General features: G+C 44.9%; 1 protein-coding gene across 8 annotated transcripts in view; it reads left to right on the top strand.

Annotated features, from left to right (window-relative positions):
• Positions 1-18,856, top strand: part of mcamb (melanoma cell adhesion molecule b) — a 214,333-nt gene that overhangs the window by 67,785 nt on the left and 127,692 nt on the right. Inside the window, exon 1 of one of the 8 annotated variants that reach the window (XM_070894572.1) lies at positions 13,830-13,898. The exons of the other annotated variants lie outside the window; for them this stretch is intronic. The gene's annotated coding sequence lies outside the window, so the exon portion shown is untranslated. Of the gene's footprint in view, positions 1-13,829; positions 13,899-18,856 lie in introns of those variants that run through there. 8 annotated transcript variants of the gene reach the window in all.

Raw genomic sequence — 18,856 nt, 5'->3', positions numbered from 1 at the left:
GGAGGGGTCTCTTGCCTTGCGGAGTCGCTTGCTGAAGTCATGCTGTACTTCTAGCAGCCACTACCTGGGGTCACAGCAGCTCCCTGTTAACTCTGTTTCTCTCTCCACAGGTGCTACCTGATCTGCTGAGTATTTCCAGCATTTTCTATTTTTATTTTGGATTTCCACTTCTGCAGTATTTTATTTTTGTACCAGAGCATCACTGGTTGGAGGCCCAGGAGTGGACCAGAGAGAAAGTGGCAATTGGAGTTGCAGTCCAGATAAAATTAAATTGGAGTAATTTACTGAAGTGCTGCTGGTTTGCACTTCAATTTCAGGGGCATGATCGGTTTTAGAGCTAAAAACAAAATATTAGATTTCAAATTTTGAGATTATTCAAAATCGCAAAATAGTTGTAGAGCAACTTCTGCAATATAAAAAATGATAAAAGGTATCCCTGTAGTTCTGGGGCATAGAACAGTACCTTTGGACTCTTAAGGGATCAAGGGATATGAGGATCGAGCGGGAAAGTGAAGTTGAGGGCGAAAATCAGCTGTGATTGAAGCGTATGAGATACTGAGGGGGTTGACATAATGAACAAAATGTTGAATCATTGTGGGTGGAGATTAGAGATAGTAAGGGGAAAAAGTCACTGGTGGGCTTGGTTTATAGGCCCCCAAATAATAACTTCATGGTGGGGCGGACAATAATCAAGGGAATAATGGAGGCATGTGAGAAAGGAACGGCAGTAGTCATGGGGGATTTTAACCTACATATCGATTGGTCAACTCAAATCGCACGGGGTAGCCTGGAGGAGGAATTCATAGAATGCATATGGGATTGTTTCTTTGAACAGTATGTAACAGAACCTACAAGGGAGCAAGCTATCTTAGATCTGGTCCTGTGTAATGAGACAGGAAAAATAAACGATCTCCTAGTAAAAGATCCTCTCAGAATGAGTGATCACAGTATGGTTGAATTTGTAATACAGATTGAGGGTGAGGAAGTTGTGTCAGAAACGAGCGTACTATGCTTAAACAAAGGGGACTACAGTAGGATGAGGGCAGAGTTGGCTAAAGTAGACTGGAAACACAGACTAAACGGTGGCACAATTGAGGAACAGTGGAGGACTTTTAAGGAGCTCTTTCATAGTGTGCAACAAAAATATATTCCAGTGAAAAAGGGCAGTAAGAGAAGGGATAACCAGCTGTGGATAACCAAGGAAATAAAGGAAAGTATCAAATCAAAGACCAATGCGTATAAGGTGGCCAAGGTTAGTGGGAAACTAGGGGATTGGGAAAATTTTAAACAACAGCAAAGAATGACAAAAAAGCAATAAAGAAAGGAAAGATAGATTACGAAGGTAAACTTGCGCAAAACATAAAAACAGATAGTAAAAGCTTTTACAGATATATAAAATGGAAAAGAGTAACTAAAGTAAATGTTGGTCCCTTAGAAGATGAGAAGGGGGATTTAATAATGGGAAATGTGGAAATGGCTGAGACCTTAAACAATTATTTTGCTTCAGTCTTCACAGTGGAAGACACAAAAACCATGCCAAAAATTGCTGGTCACGGGAATGTGGGAAGGGAGGACCTTGAGACAATCACGATCACTAGGGGGGTAGTGCTGGACAGGCTAATGGGACTCAAGGTAGACAAGTCCCCTGGTCCTGATGAAATGCATCCCAGGGTATTAAAAGAGATGGCGGAAGTTATAGCAGATGCATTCGTTATAATCTACCAAAATTCTCTGGACTCTGGGGAGGTACCAGCGGATTGGAAAGCAGCTAATGTAACGCCTCTGTTTAAAAAAAGGGGGGCAGACAAAAGGCAGGTAACTATAAGCCGGTTAGTTTAACATCTGTAGTGGGGAAAATGTTTGAAACTATCATTAAGGAAGAAATAGCAGGACATCCAGATAGGAATAGTGCAATCAAGCAGATGCAGCATGGATTCATGAAGGGGAAATCATGTTTAATTTACTGGAATTCTTTGAGGATATAACGAGCATGGTGGATAGAGGTGTACCGATGGATGTGGTGTATTTAGATTTCCAAAAGGCATTCGATAAGGTGCCACACAAAAGGTTACTGCAGAAGATAGAGGTACGCGGAGTCAGAGGAAATGTATTAGCATGGATAGAGAATTGGCTGGCGAACATAAAGCAGAGAGTCGGGATAAATGGGTCCTTTTGGATTGGAAATCGGTGGTTAGTGGTGTGCCACAGGGATCGGTGCTGGGACCACAACTGTTTACAATATACATAGATGACCTGGAAGAGGGGACAGAGTGTAGTGTAACAAAATTTGCAGATGACACTAAGAATATTGGGAAAGCGGGTTGTGTAGAGGACACAGAGAGGCTGCAAAGAGATTTTGATAGGTTAAGCGAATGGGCGAAGGTTTGACAGATGGAATGCAATGTCGGAAAGTGTGAGGTCATCCACCTTGGGGGAAAAAACCAGTAAAAGGGAATATTATTTGAATGGGGAGAAATTACAACATGCTGCAGTGCTGCAGAGGGACCTGGGGGTCCTTGTGCATGAATCCCAAAAAGTTAGTTTGCAGGTGCAGCAGGTAATCAGGAAGGCGAATGGAATGTTGGCCTTCATTGCGAGAGGGATGGAGTACAAAAGCAGGGAGGTCCTGCTGCAACTGTATAGGGTATTGGTAAGGCTGCACCTGGAGTACTGCGTGCAGTTTTGGTCACCTTACTTAAGGAAGGATATACTGGCTTTGGAGGGGGTACAGAGACAATTGACTAGACTGATTCCGGAGATGAGGGGGTTACCTTATGATGATAGATTGAGTAGACTGGGTCTTTACTCGTTGGAGTTCAGAAGGATGAGGGGTGATCTTATAGAAACATTTAAAATCATGAAAGGGATAGACAAGATAGAGGCAGATAGGTTGTTTCCACTGGTAGGGGAGGCTAGAACTAGGGGGCACAGCCTCAAAATATGGGGGAGCCAATTTAAAACCGAGTTGAGAAGGAATTTCTTCTCCCAGAGGGTTGTGAATCTGTGGAATTCTCTGCCCAAGGAAGCAGTTGAGGCTACCTCATTGAATATATTCAAGTCACAGATAGATAGATTTTTAACCAATAAGGGAATTGAGGGTTACGGGGAGAGGGCGGGTAAGTGGAGCTGAGTCCACGGCCAGATCAGCCATGATCTTATTGAATAGCGGAGCAGGCTCGAGGGGCTAGATGGCCTACTCCTGTTCCTAATTCTTATGTTCTTACGTTCTTATGTTGACAGGGTGGATGCGGAGAGGATGTTTCCCATTGTGGAGGAATCTAGAACTAGGGGGCATAGTTGCAGAGTGGGGGCCCCCAATTGAAACGGAGATGAGGAGGAATTTTTCTCTCAATTGTAAGTCTGTGGAATTTGCTGCCTCAGAGAGCTGTGGAGCCGGGACATTGAATGGATTTAAGACAGAGACAGACAGTTTCTTGACCGATGGGGGAATAGGGGGTTATGGGGAGCGGGCAGGGAGGTGGACCTGAGTCCATGATTGGATCAACCATGATCGTATTGAATGGCGGAGCAGGCTTGAAGGGCCGTATGGCCTACTCCTCCTAATTCTTATGTTCTTACCTACTGCTTCAGATATAATAATCTGAAGGGAACTCGCAATTAATATTTTATTTTTATGTAGCAAGGTCAGGTTGGTCTTTGAAAGTGCTAGTTGCTGCAATTGTTGTGCTAACGGTGGATTTTTATTTATTAATCGGAGAAAGCTTAAATAATGCAAAGGGATCTTTCCTGAAAAATCTGAACAAGAATCCTATTACATAGGGGAAATGAAGAAATATCTCCATTCAGATCCCGGTGTGGTTTGTTGCTGGCTGGCTGATGTTGGATTGCTGTTACATTAGCAACTATTAGAGACCTTAAAAGGAAATCTGTGTGTGGAGGTGGAAGACGTGGGTAGGATTCTTAATGAATACTTTGCATCCGTTTTCACAAGAGAAGGGCGATGCAGACTTTGCAATGAGGGAGGAGGAGTGCGAAATATTAGACAAGATAAACATAGTGAGAGAGGAAGTATTAAGGGTTTTAGCAGCTTTGAAAGTGGATAAATCCCCAGGCCCGGATGACATGTATCCCAGGCTGTTAAGAGAAGCAAAAGAGGAAATAGCAGAGGCTCTGACCATCATTTTCCAATCCTCTCTGGCTACAGGTGTGGTGCCAGAGGATTGGAGGACTGCTAATGTTGTACCTTTGTTTAAAAAGGGAGAAAGGGATAGACCGAGTAATTACAGGCCAGTCAGCCTAACCTCGGTGGTGGGAAAATTATTGAAAAAAAATATGAGGGACAGGATAAATCTAAATTTGGAAAGATATGGATTAATCAAGGACAGTCAGCATGGATTTGTCATGGGAAGGTCGTGTCTGACTAACTTGATTGAATTTTTCGAGGGGGTAACCAGGAGGGTCGATGAGGGCAGTGCGTATGATGTAGTGTATATGGATTTTAGCAAAGCTTTTGATAAGGTGCCAGGCATGGCAGACTAGTCTCGAAAGTAATAGCCCAGGGCAAATTGAATCCAAAATTGGCTCGGAGGCAGGAAGCAAAGGGTAATGATTGATGGGTGTTTTTGTGATTGGAAGACTGTATCCAGTGGGGTTCCGCCAGGGCTCAGTGCTGGGTCCCTTGCTTTTTATGGTATATATCAATGACTTGGACTTAAATGTTGGGGTTATGATTAAGAAGTTTGTAGATGACACGAAATTAGGCTGTGTGGTTGATAATGAAGAAGAAAGCTGCGGACTACAGGAAGCTATCAATGTACTGGTCAGGTGGGCACAACAGTGGTAAATGGACTTCAATCTGGATAAGTGTGAGGTAATGTATTTGGGGAGGTCTAACAAGGCAAGGAAATACATATTAAATGGTACGACACTGAAAAGTGTAGAGGAACAAAGGGACCTTGGAGTGCAGGTCCACAGATCCCTGAAGATAGCAGGCCAGGTACATAAAGTGGTTAAGAAGGCGTATGGATTACTTGCCTTTATTAGTCGAGGCATGGAATACAAGAGCAAAGAGGTTATGCTTGAACTGGTTAGGCTGCAGCGGGAGTAGTGTGTGCAGTTCTGGTCACCGCATTACAGAAAAGATGTGATTGCACTGGAAAGGGTGCAGAGAAGATTTACAAGAATGTTGCCTTGACTGGAGAATTTTGGCTATGAGGAAAGATTGGAGATGTTGGGTCTGTTTTCTTTTGAACAGAGGAGACTGAGGGGCGACCTGATTGAGGTGTGTAAAATTATGAGGGGCCTGGATCGAGTGGATAGGAAGAACCTGTTTCCCTTGGCAGAGGGGTCATAGATTTAAAGTAATTGGGGGGAGGTTTAGAGGAGATATGAAGGGAAATTTCTTCACCCAGAGGGTGGAGATCTGGAACTCACTGCCTGAAAGGGTGGGAGAGGCAGAAACCCTCACCACATTTAAAAGATACTTGGATATGCACTTAAAGGGCCGGATTTTCGGCTTTCGGGGTTTTTCAGCGAAAAGGTAACGATATGTGAAACTTACCGTTTTTAGCCTGAACTTTCTGCCTTTACATCGGTCAGGGAGGCGTTGGACGAGCATTTGCTGCACAAACCGCTAGTTTTGGCAACTTTAGTCCGGGAGCGCTGCGAGAGAGGCTTTGGGAGGGGAAAAAACAAAAAAAATTGCAAAAACATTTACAACATCCTTATCTATCGAATCGCTGAAAAAAAATTTAAAAATAAAAACTTTAACTTGTCTTTTTTACAGGTTTTCATACTTACCGCTTCTGGCAGGGCTGCACTGGCAGATTTGACCTGTCGCTATTCTGGGCGTGGCGTATGGGTCGGAAGAGTGCCGAAACTCGGATGCAAACGCAATCCGAGTCGTTGCACGTCGGCGCATCTCTCCCTGGCAGTACTTGAAAGCGTTGCCACAAACAGGTACCCGAGGATCCTGCCCGGGCGTTGTGACTGGGTTTTTGCCGCGGAGGGCTAATTTGCGGCGAAAACCCAGTAAGAAACCTGCCGAAAATCCAGCCCAAAGTGCCATAACCTACAGAGCTATGGACAAAAGCTGGAAAGTGGCATTGGCTGGATAGCTCTTGGTCAGCTGGCGCAGATACGATGGGCCGAAATGGCCTCCTTGCAGATGACACTTAGCTGGGTGGCAGTGTGAGCTGTGAGGAGGACGCTAAAAGGCTGCAGGGTGACTTGGACAGGTTAGGTGAGTGGGCAAACGAGTGGCAGATGCAGTATAATGTGGATAAATGTGAGGTTATCCACTTTGGTGGCAAAAACAGGAGGCAGAATATTATCTGAATGGCGGCAGATTAGGAAAAGGGGAGGTGCAACGAGACCTGGGTGTCATGGTTCATCAGTCATTGAAAGTTGGCATGCAGATACAGCAGGCAGTGAAGAAGGCAAATGGTATGTTGGCCTTCATAGCTAGGGGATTTGAGTACAGGAGCAGGGAGGTCTTGCTGCAGTTGTACAGGGCCTTAGTGAGGTCTCACCTGGAATATTGTGTTCAGTTTTGGTCTCCTAATCTGAGGAAGGACATTCTTGCTATTGAGGGAGTGCGACGAAGGTTCACCAGACTGATTCCCAGGATGGCAGGACTGACATATGAAGAGAGACTGGATTGACTGGGCCTGTATTCACTGAGTTTAGAAGGATGAGAGGGGATCTCATAGAAACATATAAAATTCTGACGGGACTGGACAGGTTAGATACAGGAAAAATGTTTCCGATGTTGGGGATGTCCAGAACCAGGGGACATAGTCTAAGGATAAGGGGTAAGCCATTTAGGACTGAGATGAGGAGAAACTTCTTCATTCAGAGAGATGTTAACCTGTGGAATTCCCTACCGCAGAGTTATTGATGCCAGTTTATTGGATATATTCAAGAGAGTTAGATATGGCCCATACGGCTAAAGGGATCAAGGGTATGGAGAGAAAGCAGGAAAGGGGTACTGAGGTGAATGATCAGCCATGATATTGAATGGTGGTGCAGGCTCGAAGGGCCGATTGGCCTGCTCCTATTTTCTATGTTTCTATGTTTCCGTGCTGTAAATTTCTAAGATTCTATGAACTCAACTGGCAAGAGATTGCAGCTGTTGTGTGTCTGCAGCTGCACCTGGACAGGGAGAGGGCTTTGTCCCAGGAAGCCTCTGCTGGCTCCACTGGAGAGAGGAGAGGGGCCTGTGTGTCTGGTGAAGTACTCTGCCAGGCTCTGCTTCTGGGGTTACTCTGTCTTTGAAACCCCTCTTATCTGCTGCATGCTATAAAGGAAGTGTTCAGTCCAGTATCGCTGTAGCTTTTTAACCAGACAACTCCCAGAGTGAGGGAGGGAGCTCAGCTTCAGTTTATTCGATCCCCAGCTGTCTGATTTTGCACAGTGTGAAACATAAATGAGCCAAGTCTTGAAATATCCACTAGAGTGGGTGTAACTGTTAGGCAGTTCACTGTGGGCAGTTTTGTCACCCCTGGCAGGTTGTTAGTTCTTTTAATTGTATTGTTAATGAGGTCCTGCAGGGTATTTCTGAACAAAGAATCGGATCAGTTATAAGCAGCACACAGCTAACGTCATCGAGTCGTAATCCTGCGTTTTTGTTCCGACAGCTTAAGTTTTTTCCTCCTCCTCTTCTCTCCTGAGGGCACTGACTTGCTATAACTTACCAAGAGGGCATTCTTCATGTGTAAGTTTAGACAAGTAAGCCTGTCTTTGTTTAAATAGCATTTTACATCTTTCTTTGTGACTTCATGACAGTAATGCCTTCATCTAAATGACCTTTGTGCATCAAGAGCGAGGATGCTAGCATTGGTGTCTCTGGACTTGCCCAGGCCAAATGCTGAGTTCCAATTTGAAGGGGACTAAGCCTAGAAATGTAACTCGCGTAGTAAAGCAGAAATTCTTAGTCTCACCAGTGGTCCAAGTTCTATGATCTCCCTAAACGGAGATCTATCAACACGGACAGTATTTTGCAGTCACTATTAAGTTTGGGAGTAAAGCTGTTGCTCTTAACCCTCAGGATCTATTCCCCTGGTCAACCAAAACAAAAAGAAATAGCGCCTTTCACGACTTCAGGTTATCCCAAAGTGCTTTACAGCCAATGAAGTTCTTTTTTTAAAAAGTGTTGTCACTGTTGTAATTTAGGAAACTCGGCAGCCAATCTGTGCATAGCAAGCTCCCACAAAAAAGAGCAGATTCATCACAACATGAGACTAGTATAAAGTGTGGCATATAGAATACAGAGTTACATTTCAATTTAAACACTAAGCTGTATCCCTATGCTTAGGAGACATAGAAACATATGTGAAGATGTGACATTTATGTCAGAGTTTACAATAAAGCAGGATCACAATTTGGAATGAGTTTTCCTGTGTATTTTATCCATGACTGAGTCCTTTGGAGTCTGAGTTATGTTACAGGTTGGCACCATTTCGTTGCCACAAGCACGCTGCACCTTAAGGGTGCCGTTCCACTCGCCTGAGTTACTGAACTCAGCTGTGTGTTTGCAGAGGCCAAGCATCTAAAACAGGAGAGCAGAAAAATTGGATGGAATGAAACATGACTGAGATTGGCTTGGCATTGACCTGAGAAGACAATGTGGTGTAGGTCCATGTCCTGGGAGGAGAGCAGCAATGGAGAAAATGGGGGATGGGGAAAAGGAGTTCCATGGCCTTGAAATCAATTAGACCTTTATAATGCTATATTTACTGGATGGAACCAAGGTCAATTACACTGAATCTGACCAGAGAGCAGCTCATCCTGTTGAGAATTAGGCCATTGTTCTGCGGGTGTTCTGATGATCACTTAGTATTGCGCACGTTTCTGGAATAAGGTTACATTTCCAGATTATTCCTACAGTTGCACAGAAGCTGTTTCCTGCAACCATTGCAACTGATAACATTTTTGTATTACGGAAAGGCTTAGTCCATGAACGGGTTCCATTCAGCTGATTTGAACTCTGTTCCCTCCCCTCCTTCCTCCCCCGTCCCCCACCCTTGAGTACAGTGCTTTATGTAACGCCATTGAGGCTGGGGCTGTTTGCTCACATGTCGATCTGCCGCTGACAATCTTGTCTGGAGAGCAGAGTAGGAGCAGATGGTTTGAAGACTGCCTGCAGAACAGCATCACAGTGTGTGCCAGTCACAGCGGGATTAAACTACACAAATCAATGGGAGCTCCACAGGGCTGAGAGGCGCAATGGTGCCGGCAATCCTTTTTGTTGAAGTGTCTGCATCAAGGCTGTCTGATAATTGTCTACTGTATCATAATGACATTATTATGTAAATAACAGCAGAGCCACAGGGGCTAGAGCATCTGATCCGTGCCTTGTGATCAGCCTCCATCAGTGCTTTTTATCGCAAAATCTATCAATGCAAAATTACTTTTTTTTTTAAAGCTTTCTGTCTTTCTTTTTTGGACTTGTGCAACATTCCTCACTGATGAGAAATGTGTCATTAAAAATCTTGTTTGTAAGGACCCTATTGTCTGGTAATGTCTCCCCCCACCCCCGACCTCCCGATTTGCACAAGATTTTCATTTTCTGGCACTGACACTTGGAGGTTAATAGCTCCAGTGTGCCAGAAACCCTCAAAGTGGCCGTTCAAATGTGTCGGCTTTATAACAGAGTTATTTTGTCATGGAGTGCATCAGAGCCAAAACCCAACCCTGTACTCATTTAGGAACATAGAAACAGGAGGAGGCCATTCAGCCCCTCGAGCCTGTTCTGCCATTCAGTTAGGTCATGCCTGATCTGTATCCTAGCTCCATTTACTTGCTTTGGTTCAGTAACCCTTAATACCCATGCCTAAGAAAAAATCAATCTCAGTTTTGAAAGTTACAATTGACCCCCAGCGTAAACAGCATTTTGGAGTTGAGTTTTCCAGATTTCCACTACCCTGTGTGTGAAGAAGTGCTTCCTGACATCATCCCTGAACAGCGTAACCCTAATTTTAAGGTTATGCCTCCTTACCCTGGACTTTCCCACCAGAGAAAATTGTTGCTCTCTATCAAATCCTTTAATCATCTTAAACACCTCGATTAGATTTTCTTAATCTTTTATACTCAAGGCAATACAAGCCTAGTCTATGAAACCTATCCTTCTAACTTCACCCTTTTAGCCCTGGTGTCATTCTGATGAATCTGCGCTGCACCACCTCCAAGGCCAACATATCTTCCTCTGGTGCGGAGCCCAGACTGAACGCAGTGTCCAGATGGGGGTCTGACCGGGGGTCTGACCAGAACTCTGTACAGCTGTAACAAAATTTCCAGCCATCTTGAGATAAAGGCCAGCATTTCATTAGTTTATTAATTATTTTTGGTACCTCTCCACTAGCTTTTAGTGATTTCTGTGTTTGGACTCCTACCTGATGGCCACACCTGATGTGCAGTTTCTAGAATGAGATCAGAGGCAGTAATCCGGGCTGATTTCCCCACTCTCTAGGACACTGAAACATACTGTTGCATTACTGCCATCACCCCAGCTGAGATAAACAAACAGCACAGGCCCGGGGTCAGACAGACCGGGGGGGGGGGGGTGGGGGGAGGGTCTGGACAGGTCAGAGGTCGGACAGACCATGTCGGGCCACTAGGCCATTGGGAGAGCTTCAAAAAACTGCTCTGCTTTGTAAGTAGAAGCCATTAGTGACACAACAGTGCTTGCACCTCCCTGAACATCATTGTTTACCATTTTAAGAAAAATAAAAAAACGAGTTGTAAAGATTTGTGCTGCAGCAGGTGTTGTGCCTGTTACATAATTTACATTGCCTATCTGGAAAAGTTTTGAACAGTGGCTCTTACTGGAATGTGCTCTGCCTGCAATCTCCCATATATGGTTCTCGCAATGCTAACCTCCGTGGCACCAGACTGTATCTGCAGGCTTAATCACAGGCACAATGAATGATATGACCCTCTATGTGAGCTTGACTTCTGTTATCATAATAGGGTGCTCTCGATACAGTGTGTAAATGTGCTGACTGATGTGGTATTGAGCCACACCGACCAGGAAGGTTGCAGCCTCAATCCCTGCCTGGTCTGTGCTGAATTAACTGGTTTCAATCAGGACAATACAGTTGGTCTGAGGACCTGATTGGAGGGGGTTACTGCTCCTGATTGCAAACCAGCGACTCCTGTTGGTAAATGCATGGTATGTGATACTGAGGATCAGAATTATGAGTCTGATGATAGTGGTTACTGATGGGAGTTATGTGTCTGACGTGACGGTGATGAGTGCAGACTCCCCGACGACTCCCCGCCCCCCCCAGTTGTATCTGATGTGACAGTGATTAATGTAGATTCTCTCCCCGGTTATTTGTGGAGTGGTCTGGTTTGTTTTTTGAAGCTGTTATTTGTAAACTCTATTCATATGCTGCTGTACAGCTGGTGTGGGTCGTTGACCTGTAACTGTAAATGATCTCCCTTCCCTGCTCCCTCGCAGAATGGGAGCCCCTCTCCAACCCTTTGCTTACTCTACTCTTGAAAACATCTTTTTACACATTCACCTGAAACATAACGTTATGTAATTTGGGAACATTGGCTGATTTTTTTCCCCTCCCTACTCTAGGGATGTTGAAGTCAGTTAGTGCCCCAACTGCCTCAGTTGAGGTCAGCTATCTCATCAAGGAACTTGGCACCTTGCTGTTCAGTCTGGTTCAGTATTACACCACTGAAGGACCATGAAACTTTTCAATTTTAAATTAATTAAAAAAAATAACATGATTTGAAAGAAACATTTATAAATAAGTAGATTAATAAGCGGGTTATAATTAAGAACAGTGGTTGCATGAAGTTAAAGTATGTGAAAAACACAGACCTACATTCATGAACCTTGTTCCCAAAATAAGCCTTGACTTCTGACATCACCTGCTCCATTAGCAAAGGGGCTGTTGACCAAGAAGGATATCCTGTGTATTGTGTAGAGGCTGTGACAGCTGCTCAGGGATATATTCCTGGTGTGCAGCCTCCTGTGGCTTTTGTTCACATGTGCGTCGAGTGCCAGGCGGCTGGGGATTACACGCGCCTTTGGACCATCTGCTTCCAGTTATTGCCCAGGGTCAGCGGTTCAGGCATAAATATTCCGACAGGGTTAGGAAGGAGACGTTCTTGAATTCTGGAAGATTGCTGATACGTTTCATAACCTGCCGATGCAGTGAATTAGCCCCACTCCAAAAGAAAGACTTGCATTTCTATAACCCCTTTCACAACTTCAGGACATTCTAAAGCGCTTTACAGCCAATGAAGTACTTTTTGAACTGTAGTCACTGCTGTAATGTAGGGCACACAGCATGCTCCCACACACAGCAGTATGATAATGACCAGATAATCTATTTTCTTTTAAAGTGATGTTGACTGGGGCCAATATTTATCCCTCAATCATCAAGCTAGCTGGCAAATTGGAGTGTGCAGTGATTTTACTTTTAAATCAGAGAAAATGAGATGTATTATTGCATTCACAGTTCTTTCAAGTGGACAGTGGAGTGAAGTTGGGATCAAGTGTTTCTTTTTTTCCAATTCCTTTCCTTTTTGCTCCCCAGTTCTGAATGGGCAAGGAGTTTGTTCCATTTGAATTTTAAACCAGGAGAGTCAAATTGAAGGGACTTGGACCCCTGGGGTTCTGTACAAAGGGAATGGATGGGAAGGAGTTTTGTCGATTGGAATTCAACACTATGGGAGCTAATGGAAAGAGGTTTGATCCAATGAAACTCTGACCAAAGGGAATGAAGAGCAAGTTTGGATCAGAAAAGTTCTGTAGTTTTATTGGAATTGTTCTGGGATGAGGTGTGTGTTATCTGGAGCTGTTCATCTTTCACTGTCCTCTGTGTTCGCCATTCTGACATTTGGTGTCGACTGTAACTGTCCTTTTCACTTTGGTTTTCAAACAAGAGGTTAACAAAAGAACTCACATTTATATACCCCCTTTCACATCCTCAGGATGTCCCAAGGCACTTCACAACCAATGAGTTACTTTTGAAGTACAGGTTGAACCCCCTTTATCTGGAACCACCCCTAGTCCATCACAATCCCGGCCACCGGGTGGCGCATGTGCAGAACTCCAATATGAACAAATTGAAGTCCTTCCTCGCAGCCAACTCCTGCAATCACTGGCCTGACCCCACGATCCACCACCACCCTCCCCATGATCTCTCTGCCACATTCCCAGCCCCAAGCCAGCCAGCCCTGATATCCTCTTGCTCAGTACCTGTACCATCCAATTTAACGTGACCACCCCTCGTCCGGAAAAATCCCTTCTCCAGAACAAGCCAGGTCCCGAGGGTTCCGGATAAGGAAGGTTCAACCTATATAGTCACTTGTTTTGAAGGTAAGAGCGGGAGTCAGTTTGCACACACCAAAGATCCATGAGCAGAAAATGGCCAGAAAATTTGTCTTTGTGGAGGGATGAAAGTTGGCCAGAACACGAGGAGAACTTGTTCTTTTTCTACCAGGCAGATAGGGCCTCAGTTTAACCCCATCTCCACTGAAAAACAGCAGCTCTGACAATGTTGCACTCCTTCAGTGCTGCACTGATACATCAGTGTAGATTATGTGCTCAAGTCCTGGAGTGGAGCATGAAGGCACAACTTTCTAACTCTGGTATCACTGACCAAGTGACACTTGTTATTTTTTTCATATATTTTACCCCAAAGCTGAATTGAAAACTTGGCTGGATTTAATTTCTGATATTCTGAGAAGTTTACCGTGTTTTGGCAAAGAACGAGTGCAGTATTTCTCTTTGATACTGGTTAAGCTGAATCCTATCTGTGCTCCTATGTCTGGCTTTGTACTGTAGACTTTGTTTTCTTTTTGTTGAGAAACGCAGATGAAGGGCCAAATTCCATAGTGCAGACACCACCAAGTTGAAAAAAAGTAGGAGAGAAGACTGGGATAATCTGGAAGTAATGGCTCAGTGACACCATGTGAGTTTCAAAGCCTATAGATTGTGGGGGGAATGCAAGACTGAGGGTGGCAGTTCCACAGTTTTGAAATCCCGGAAAAGAATTTAATGAGGAAATGTGTGGAGACTTGATTTTAATATGTTGAGATGTGAGGAGGAAAAACATGTAGACAGTATATTTGGATCTTAGAAGGATCAAGAGGAGGATATTTAGTATACAAATGTTAGAAAAATACAATTTGTGCTTTATGATCCCAGATAAAGGTAAATGGATATATGGAGATCCAGGTGTTCGAATACTAGGGCTAATCCCATACTTCGATCAGGGAGCCGCACCCACAGGAAACATGGGTTCAGTATTCTCGTCTACTGTGTTGTGGCCCTCTGTAGCCCATACTTTCTTTGAGTGAGGCTTCCCTGCTGCGATTGTGGAATTAATTCTACTGACTATGACTTCAAAGCTTGCATTTGCAATTTCATTCAGAGAAAGGAGTACATTCTTCAGCTTTGATTGCCGTATAGATGCTTTTCAATCTCTTCTCAATGAGACCGCACTTATAAACCAACACTTTCCTCACATTCAATATAATTTAGCCAAATTCTGATGATGATCGTCAAACAGGCCATTCCAACTGATTTCCATAAATGGCAGGAAGAGAGTCCTCCACTTTGATATCCACTAGATGAAACATAGAAACATAGAAAATAGGTGCAGGAGCAGGCCATTCAGCCCTTCTAGCCTGCACCGCCATTCAATGAGTTCATGGCTGAACAATGAACAAGCAACAGAGGTGACAACTAGCTATCAGAGAGGGAAAATATTTTGTATTTTCTAGTACTAACAGGGTTGGATTCTCCTTTTTGATCCTGCCTGAAACCAGAGGGAATAGTGCAGAAGATGGAAAATTTGGATGGTGAGGCTGCCTCACCGCCTGACCTACATTTCCTTCCCACTGGGACTGTCACTGGCCACTCCATCCCCGCCTGCCACATGTAAATGGCTGCGGGGGTAAGCGGCAGGGTCCCTGGCTGATCATCTTGGCATCTTCCCTTGTTTGGTTGTCGTGCAACTAGGGGCCAGGGGGTGAACAGTAAACCATCCGGCTCTCGGAAGCATGAGGCCTGGGAGATTTTAATTCCTGGGTCTCATCAGCACAGGATCCATCAGCCCATCGGTCTCCTGCCCGAATCTGTGTGAGCCGGCAGGCAGGCACTAGATTTCAGGCGGCAGGAGGTGGCCAGTGAGGAGTCGGGGACCCAAAGGAACGGTCACCGCCACTCACTCAATGATTAGGAGCAGGATCAGGAGGGTATCGCAGTTGAGGGGAGAAGCGAAGCCCGGGGAAGAAAAGGCCCAATGTTTCCTTCTTGGGCCGGATGAGCACTCCTGCTCATTGTAGCCCACAAGGAACAAGTATTTTTTGCCTACCTGTCTGAGCCTCTTCTGGCTCCAGCTCCTGTGCCACCAGGTTGACTTGGTGAGGATGTTATGCCGGCTTCCCTGCACAAACCTCGGGTTTAAAATTGCAGTTGGAGCCCCGGTGCCTTCATCAGTGTTCAATCTGCATATGTAGGTGGGTGCCATTCTTGCCTGCTCGGAAGAGCCAATTAAAATTACAACCCATGAGAAGGCAGCGGGATTGCAGGGGTAAGTTGCTGTGGCAATTTTAACTGCCCGCCGCCTGGTTTCCATCAAGCGAGGAAGGTTAAAATGAGCTCTTTAATCATTTTGTGAACTTGCATCAAACTTAACAACCAGAACTCTTGCCGTTTCTTTTTTCTTTTTTATCCGTTTCTCTTTCTGTCTGTTACATTTCCCATTTTTCATTGTCTTTCTCTTTTCATTTCTCCATTCTATATCTCTGTTTTAGAATTCTTCCTCATCTGGGACAGACAGCACCATAGTCAAAGGAGACAAAGTAGATACAACACAGGACAGCATTGTATTATTCATGGCTTTCCTAATGCCTTTGAAGAGCTGCATTGAAGGGGGGAGGAGATGAATCTTGTTAAAACTTGGCTGTCATCCTGGTTGATATTTCTCTGGCTCAGAAACTGAGTTTTGCACAAGATCCTGGGAACAAACCTGATGACTTCCATTCATTCCCAGTGAAATGGCACTGTCAGAAAGGAATGAAGAGATTGATGGGGGGGTGGGAGTGGGGGGGGGTGGTGGAGAATCAGGTTGTAAGGAAACAGTTAAAAGTTCAAATAAGGTCTTGGGACTGTCACAGCTGGATGATCTGATGACAATATCTGTTTCATGAAGTCATGCTTCACAAAGTGACAACTCCAGATAGAGCTCTCAGCATCCAAGCACTGGGTACCCTGCGCAGAGCTCTGTCAGATTGCAGGTGGCGGTTCTGAGTTTCTAGATTATTTATTATATTCAGTGATGACTCTAGTCTTTATTTATAAACATTCCTCTCCTATGAGTGAGTGAGCCCTTTTTGAAGGAGAAATGCTGTAGTTTATTATCTGTCATCCTGTTTTTGTGATTACATTAGAACTTGAGGTTTATGTCGTTGAATCAGTCTTGTATCTGTGGAATATGGTGAGTCTTTCATTCTTCCAGCGCACTTGACCAATCAGCAATGCAGCAACAGACTCGCAATTTCCAGCTGGACAAAGATATTGATTCACGCAGTGATACAAGATGCTGCTCTGAAGCTCCATACTGTGGGTTTGAAGGCTGTGTTTTGTGGATTCTCATTAGGTACTGCACATCACAAATCTCGAGCTCTGGCAGTCCTACCTCACGCATTCCTGCAATGCGGTTTCTGAAAAGCCGTTCATTCTTCAACACATTTCTCTGCACAGAAATAGCAGCTTGTCATTGTTACCAATTTAAGTTTATCTAAGGGTTAAGTTATGGCAGGACAGCTCGGCCACGTGTTATGCTGTTCCTGTACTATGTGGGAAGTCAGGGACGCTTTCGGTGTGCGGGAAGTGCATCCGCCTGCAGCTCCTGACGGACCGCATAGTGGCACTGGAGCTGCGGGTGGATGAACTCTGGAGCATGAGCTGAGAGTGACGTGAATAGCACGTTTAATGAGTTGGTCTTACCACAGGTAAAGGGTACACAGCCAGATAGGGAATGGATGACCAACAGGAAGAACAGTGCAAGGAAGGTAGTGCAGGGGTCCCCTGCGGTCATCCCCCTGCAAAACAGATACAACGCTTTGGGTACTGTTTGGGGGAGGGGGGGGGATGACTCACCAGGGGAGGGCAGCAGCAGCCAAGTTCATGGCACCGTGGGTGGCTCTGCTGCACAGGAGGGCAGGAAAAAGAGTGGGAGAGCTATAGTGACAGGGGATTCTATTGTAAGGGATTAGATAGACGTTTCTGCGGCCGCAACCGAGACTCCAGGATGGTATGTTGCCTCCCTGGTGCAAGGGTCAAAGATGTCTCGGAGCGGGTGCAGGGCATTCTGAAAAGGGAGGGTGAACAGCCAGTTGTCGTGGTGCATATAGGTACCAACGATATAGGTAAAAAACGGGATGGGTCCTACAAGACGAATTTAGGGAGCTAGGAGCTAAATTAAAAAGTAGGACCTCAAAAGTAGTAATCTCAGGATTGCTACCAGTGCCATGTGCGAGTCAGAGTAGGAATCGCAGGATAGTTCAGATGAATACGTGGCTTGAGGGGTTCAAATTCCTGGGATATTGGAACCGGTTCTGGGGGAGGTGGGACCAGTACAAACCGGATGGTCTGCACCTGGGCAGGACCGGAACAAATGTCCTAGGGGGGAGTGTTTGCTAGTGCTGTTGGGGAGGAGTTAAACTAATATGGCAGGGGGATGGGAACCTATGCAGGGAGACGGAGGGAAGTAGAGTGAGGGAAGCTAAAGATGGAAAGAAGAAAAGTAAAAAGTGGAGGGCCGAGAAACCTAAGGCAAAAAGCAAAAAGGGCCACATTACAGCAAAATTCTAAAGGGGCAAAGTGTGTTAGAAAGGCAAGCATGAAGGCTCTGTGCCTCAATGCGAGGAGTATTCGGAATAAGGTGGACGAATTAACTGCGCAGATAGCAGTTAACGGGTATGATGTAATTGGCATCACAGAAACATGGCTCCAGGGTGACCAAGACTGGGAACTCAACGTCCAGGGGTATTCAACATTTAGGAAGGATAGACAGAAAGGAAAAGGAGGCGGGGTGGCATTGCTGGTTAAAGAGGAAATTAATGCAATTGTAAGGAAGGACATTAGCTTGGATGATGTGGAATCTGTATGGGTGGAGTTGCGGAATACCAAGGGGCAGAAAACGCTAGTGGGAGTTGTGTACAGACCACCAAACAGTAGTAGTAAGGTTGGGGACAGCATCAAACAAGAAATTATGTATGCATGTAATAAAGGTACAGCAGTTATCATGGGTGACTTTAATCTACATATTGATTGGGCTAACCAAACTGGTAGCAATGTGGTGGAGGAGGATTTCCTGGAATGTATTAGGGATGGTTTTCTAGACCAATATGTCGAGGAACCAACCAGGGAGCTGGCCATCCTAGACTGGGTGATGTGTAATGAGAAAGGACTAATTTGCAATCTTGTTGTGCGAGACCCCTTGGGGAAGAGTGACCATAACATGGTAGAATTCTTTATTAGGATGGAGAGTGACACAGTTAATTCAGAAACTAGGGTCCTGAACTTAAGGAAGGGTAACTTCAATGGTTTGAGGCGTGAATTGGCTAGAATAGACTGGCAAATGATACTTAAAGGGTTGACGGTGGATAGGCAATGGCAAACATTTAAAGATCACATGGATGAACTTCAACAATTGTACATCCCTGTCTGAAGTAAAAATAAAACGGGGAAGGTGGCTCAACCATGGCTAACAAGGGAAATTAAGGATAGTGTTAAATCCAAGGAAAAGGCATATAAATTGGCCAGAAAGAGCAGCAAACATGAGGACTGGGAGACATTTAGAATTCAGCAGAGGAGGACAAAGGGTTTAATTAAGAGTGGGAAAATAAAGAGTGGGAA

The sequence above is a fragment of the Pristiophorus japonicus genome, chromosome 11, assembly GCF_044704955.1.
Source record: "Pristiophorus japonicus isolate sPriJap1 chromosome 11, sPriJap1.hap1, whole genome shotgun sequence".
Lineage (NCBI taxonomy): Eukaryota > Metazoa > Chordata > Chondrichthyes > Pristiophoridae > Pristiophorus > Pristiophorus japonicus.
The sequence above is the reverse complement of the archived record's forward strand: the minus strand, read 5'-3'. Positions and strand labels throughout refer to the sequence as shown.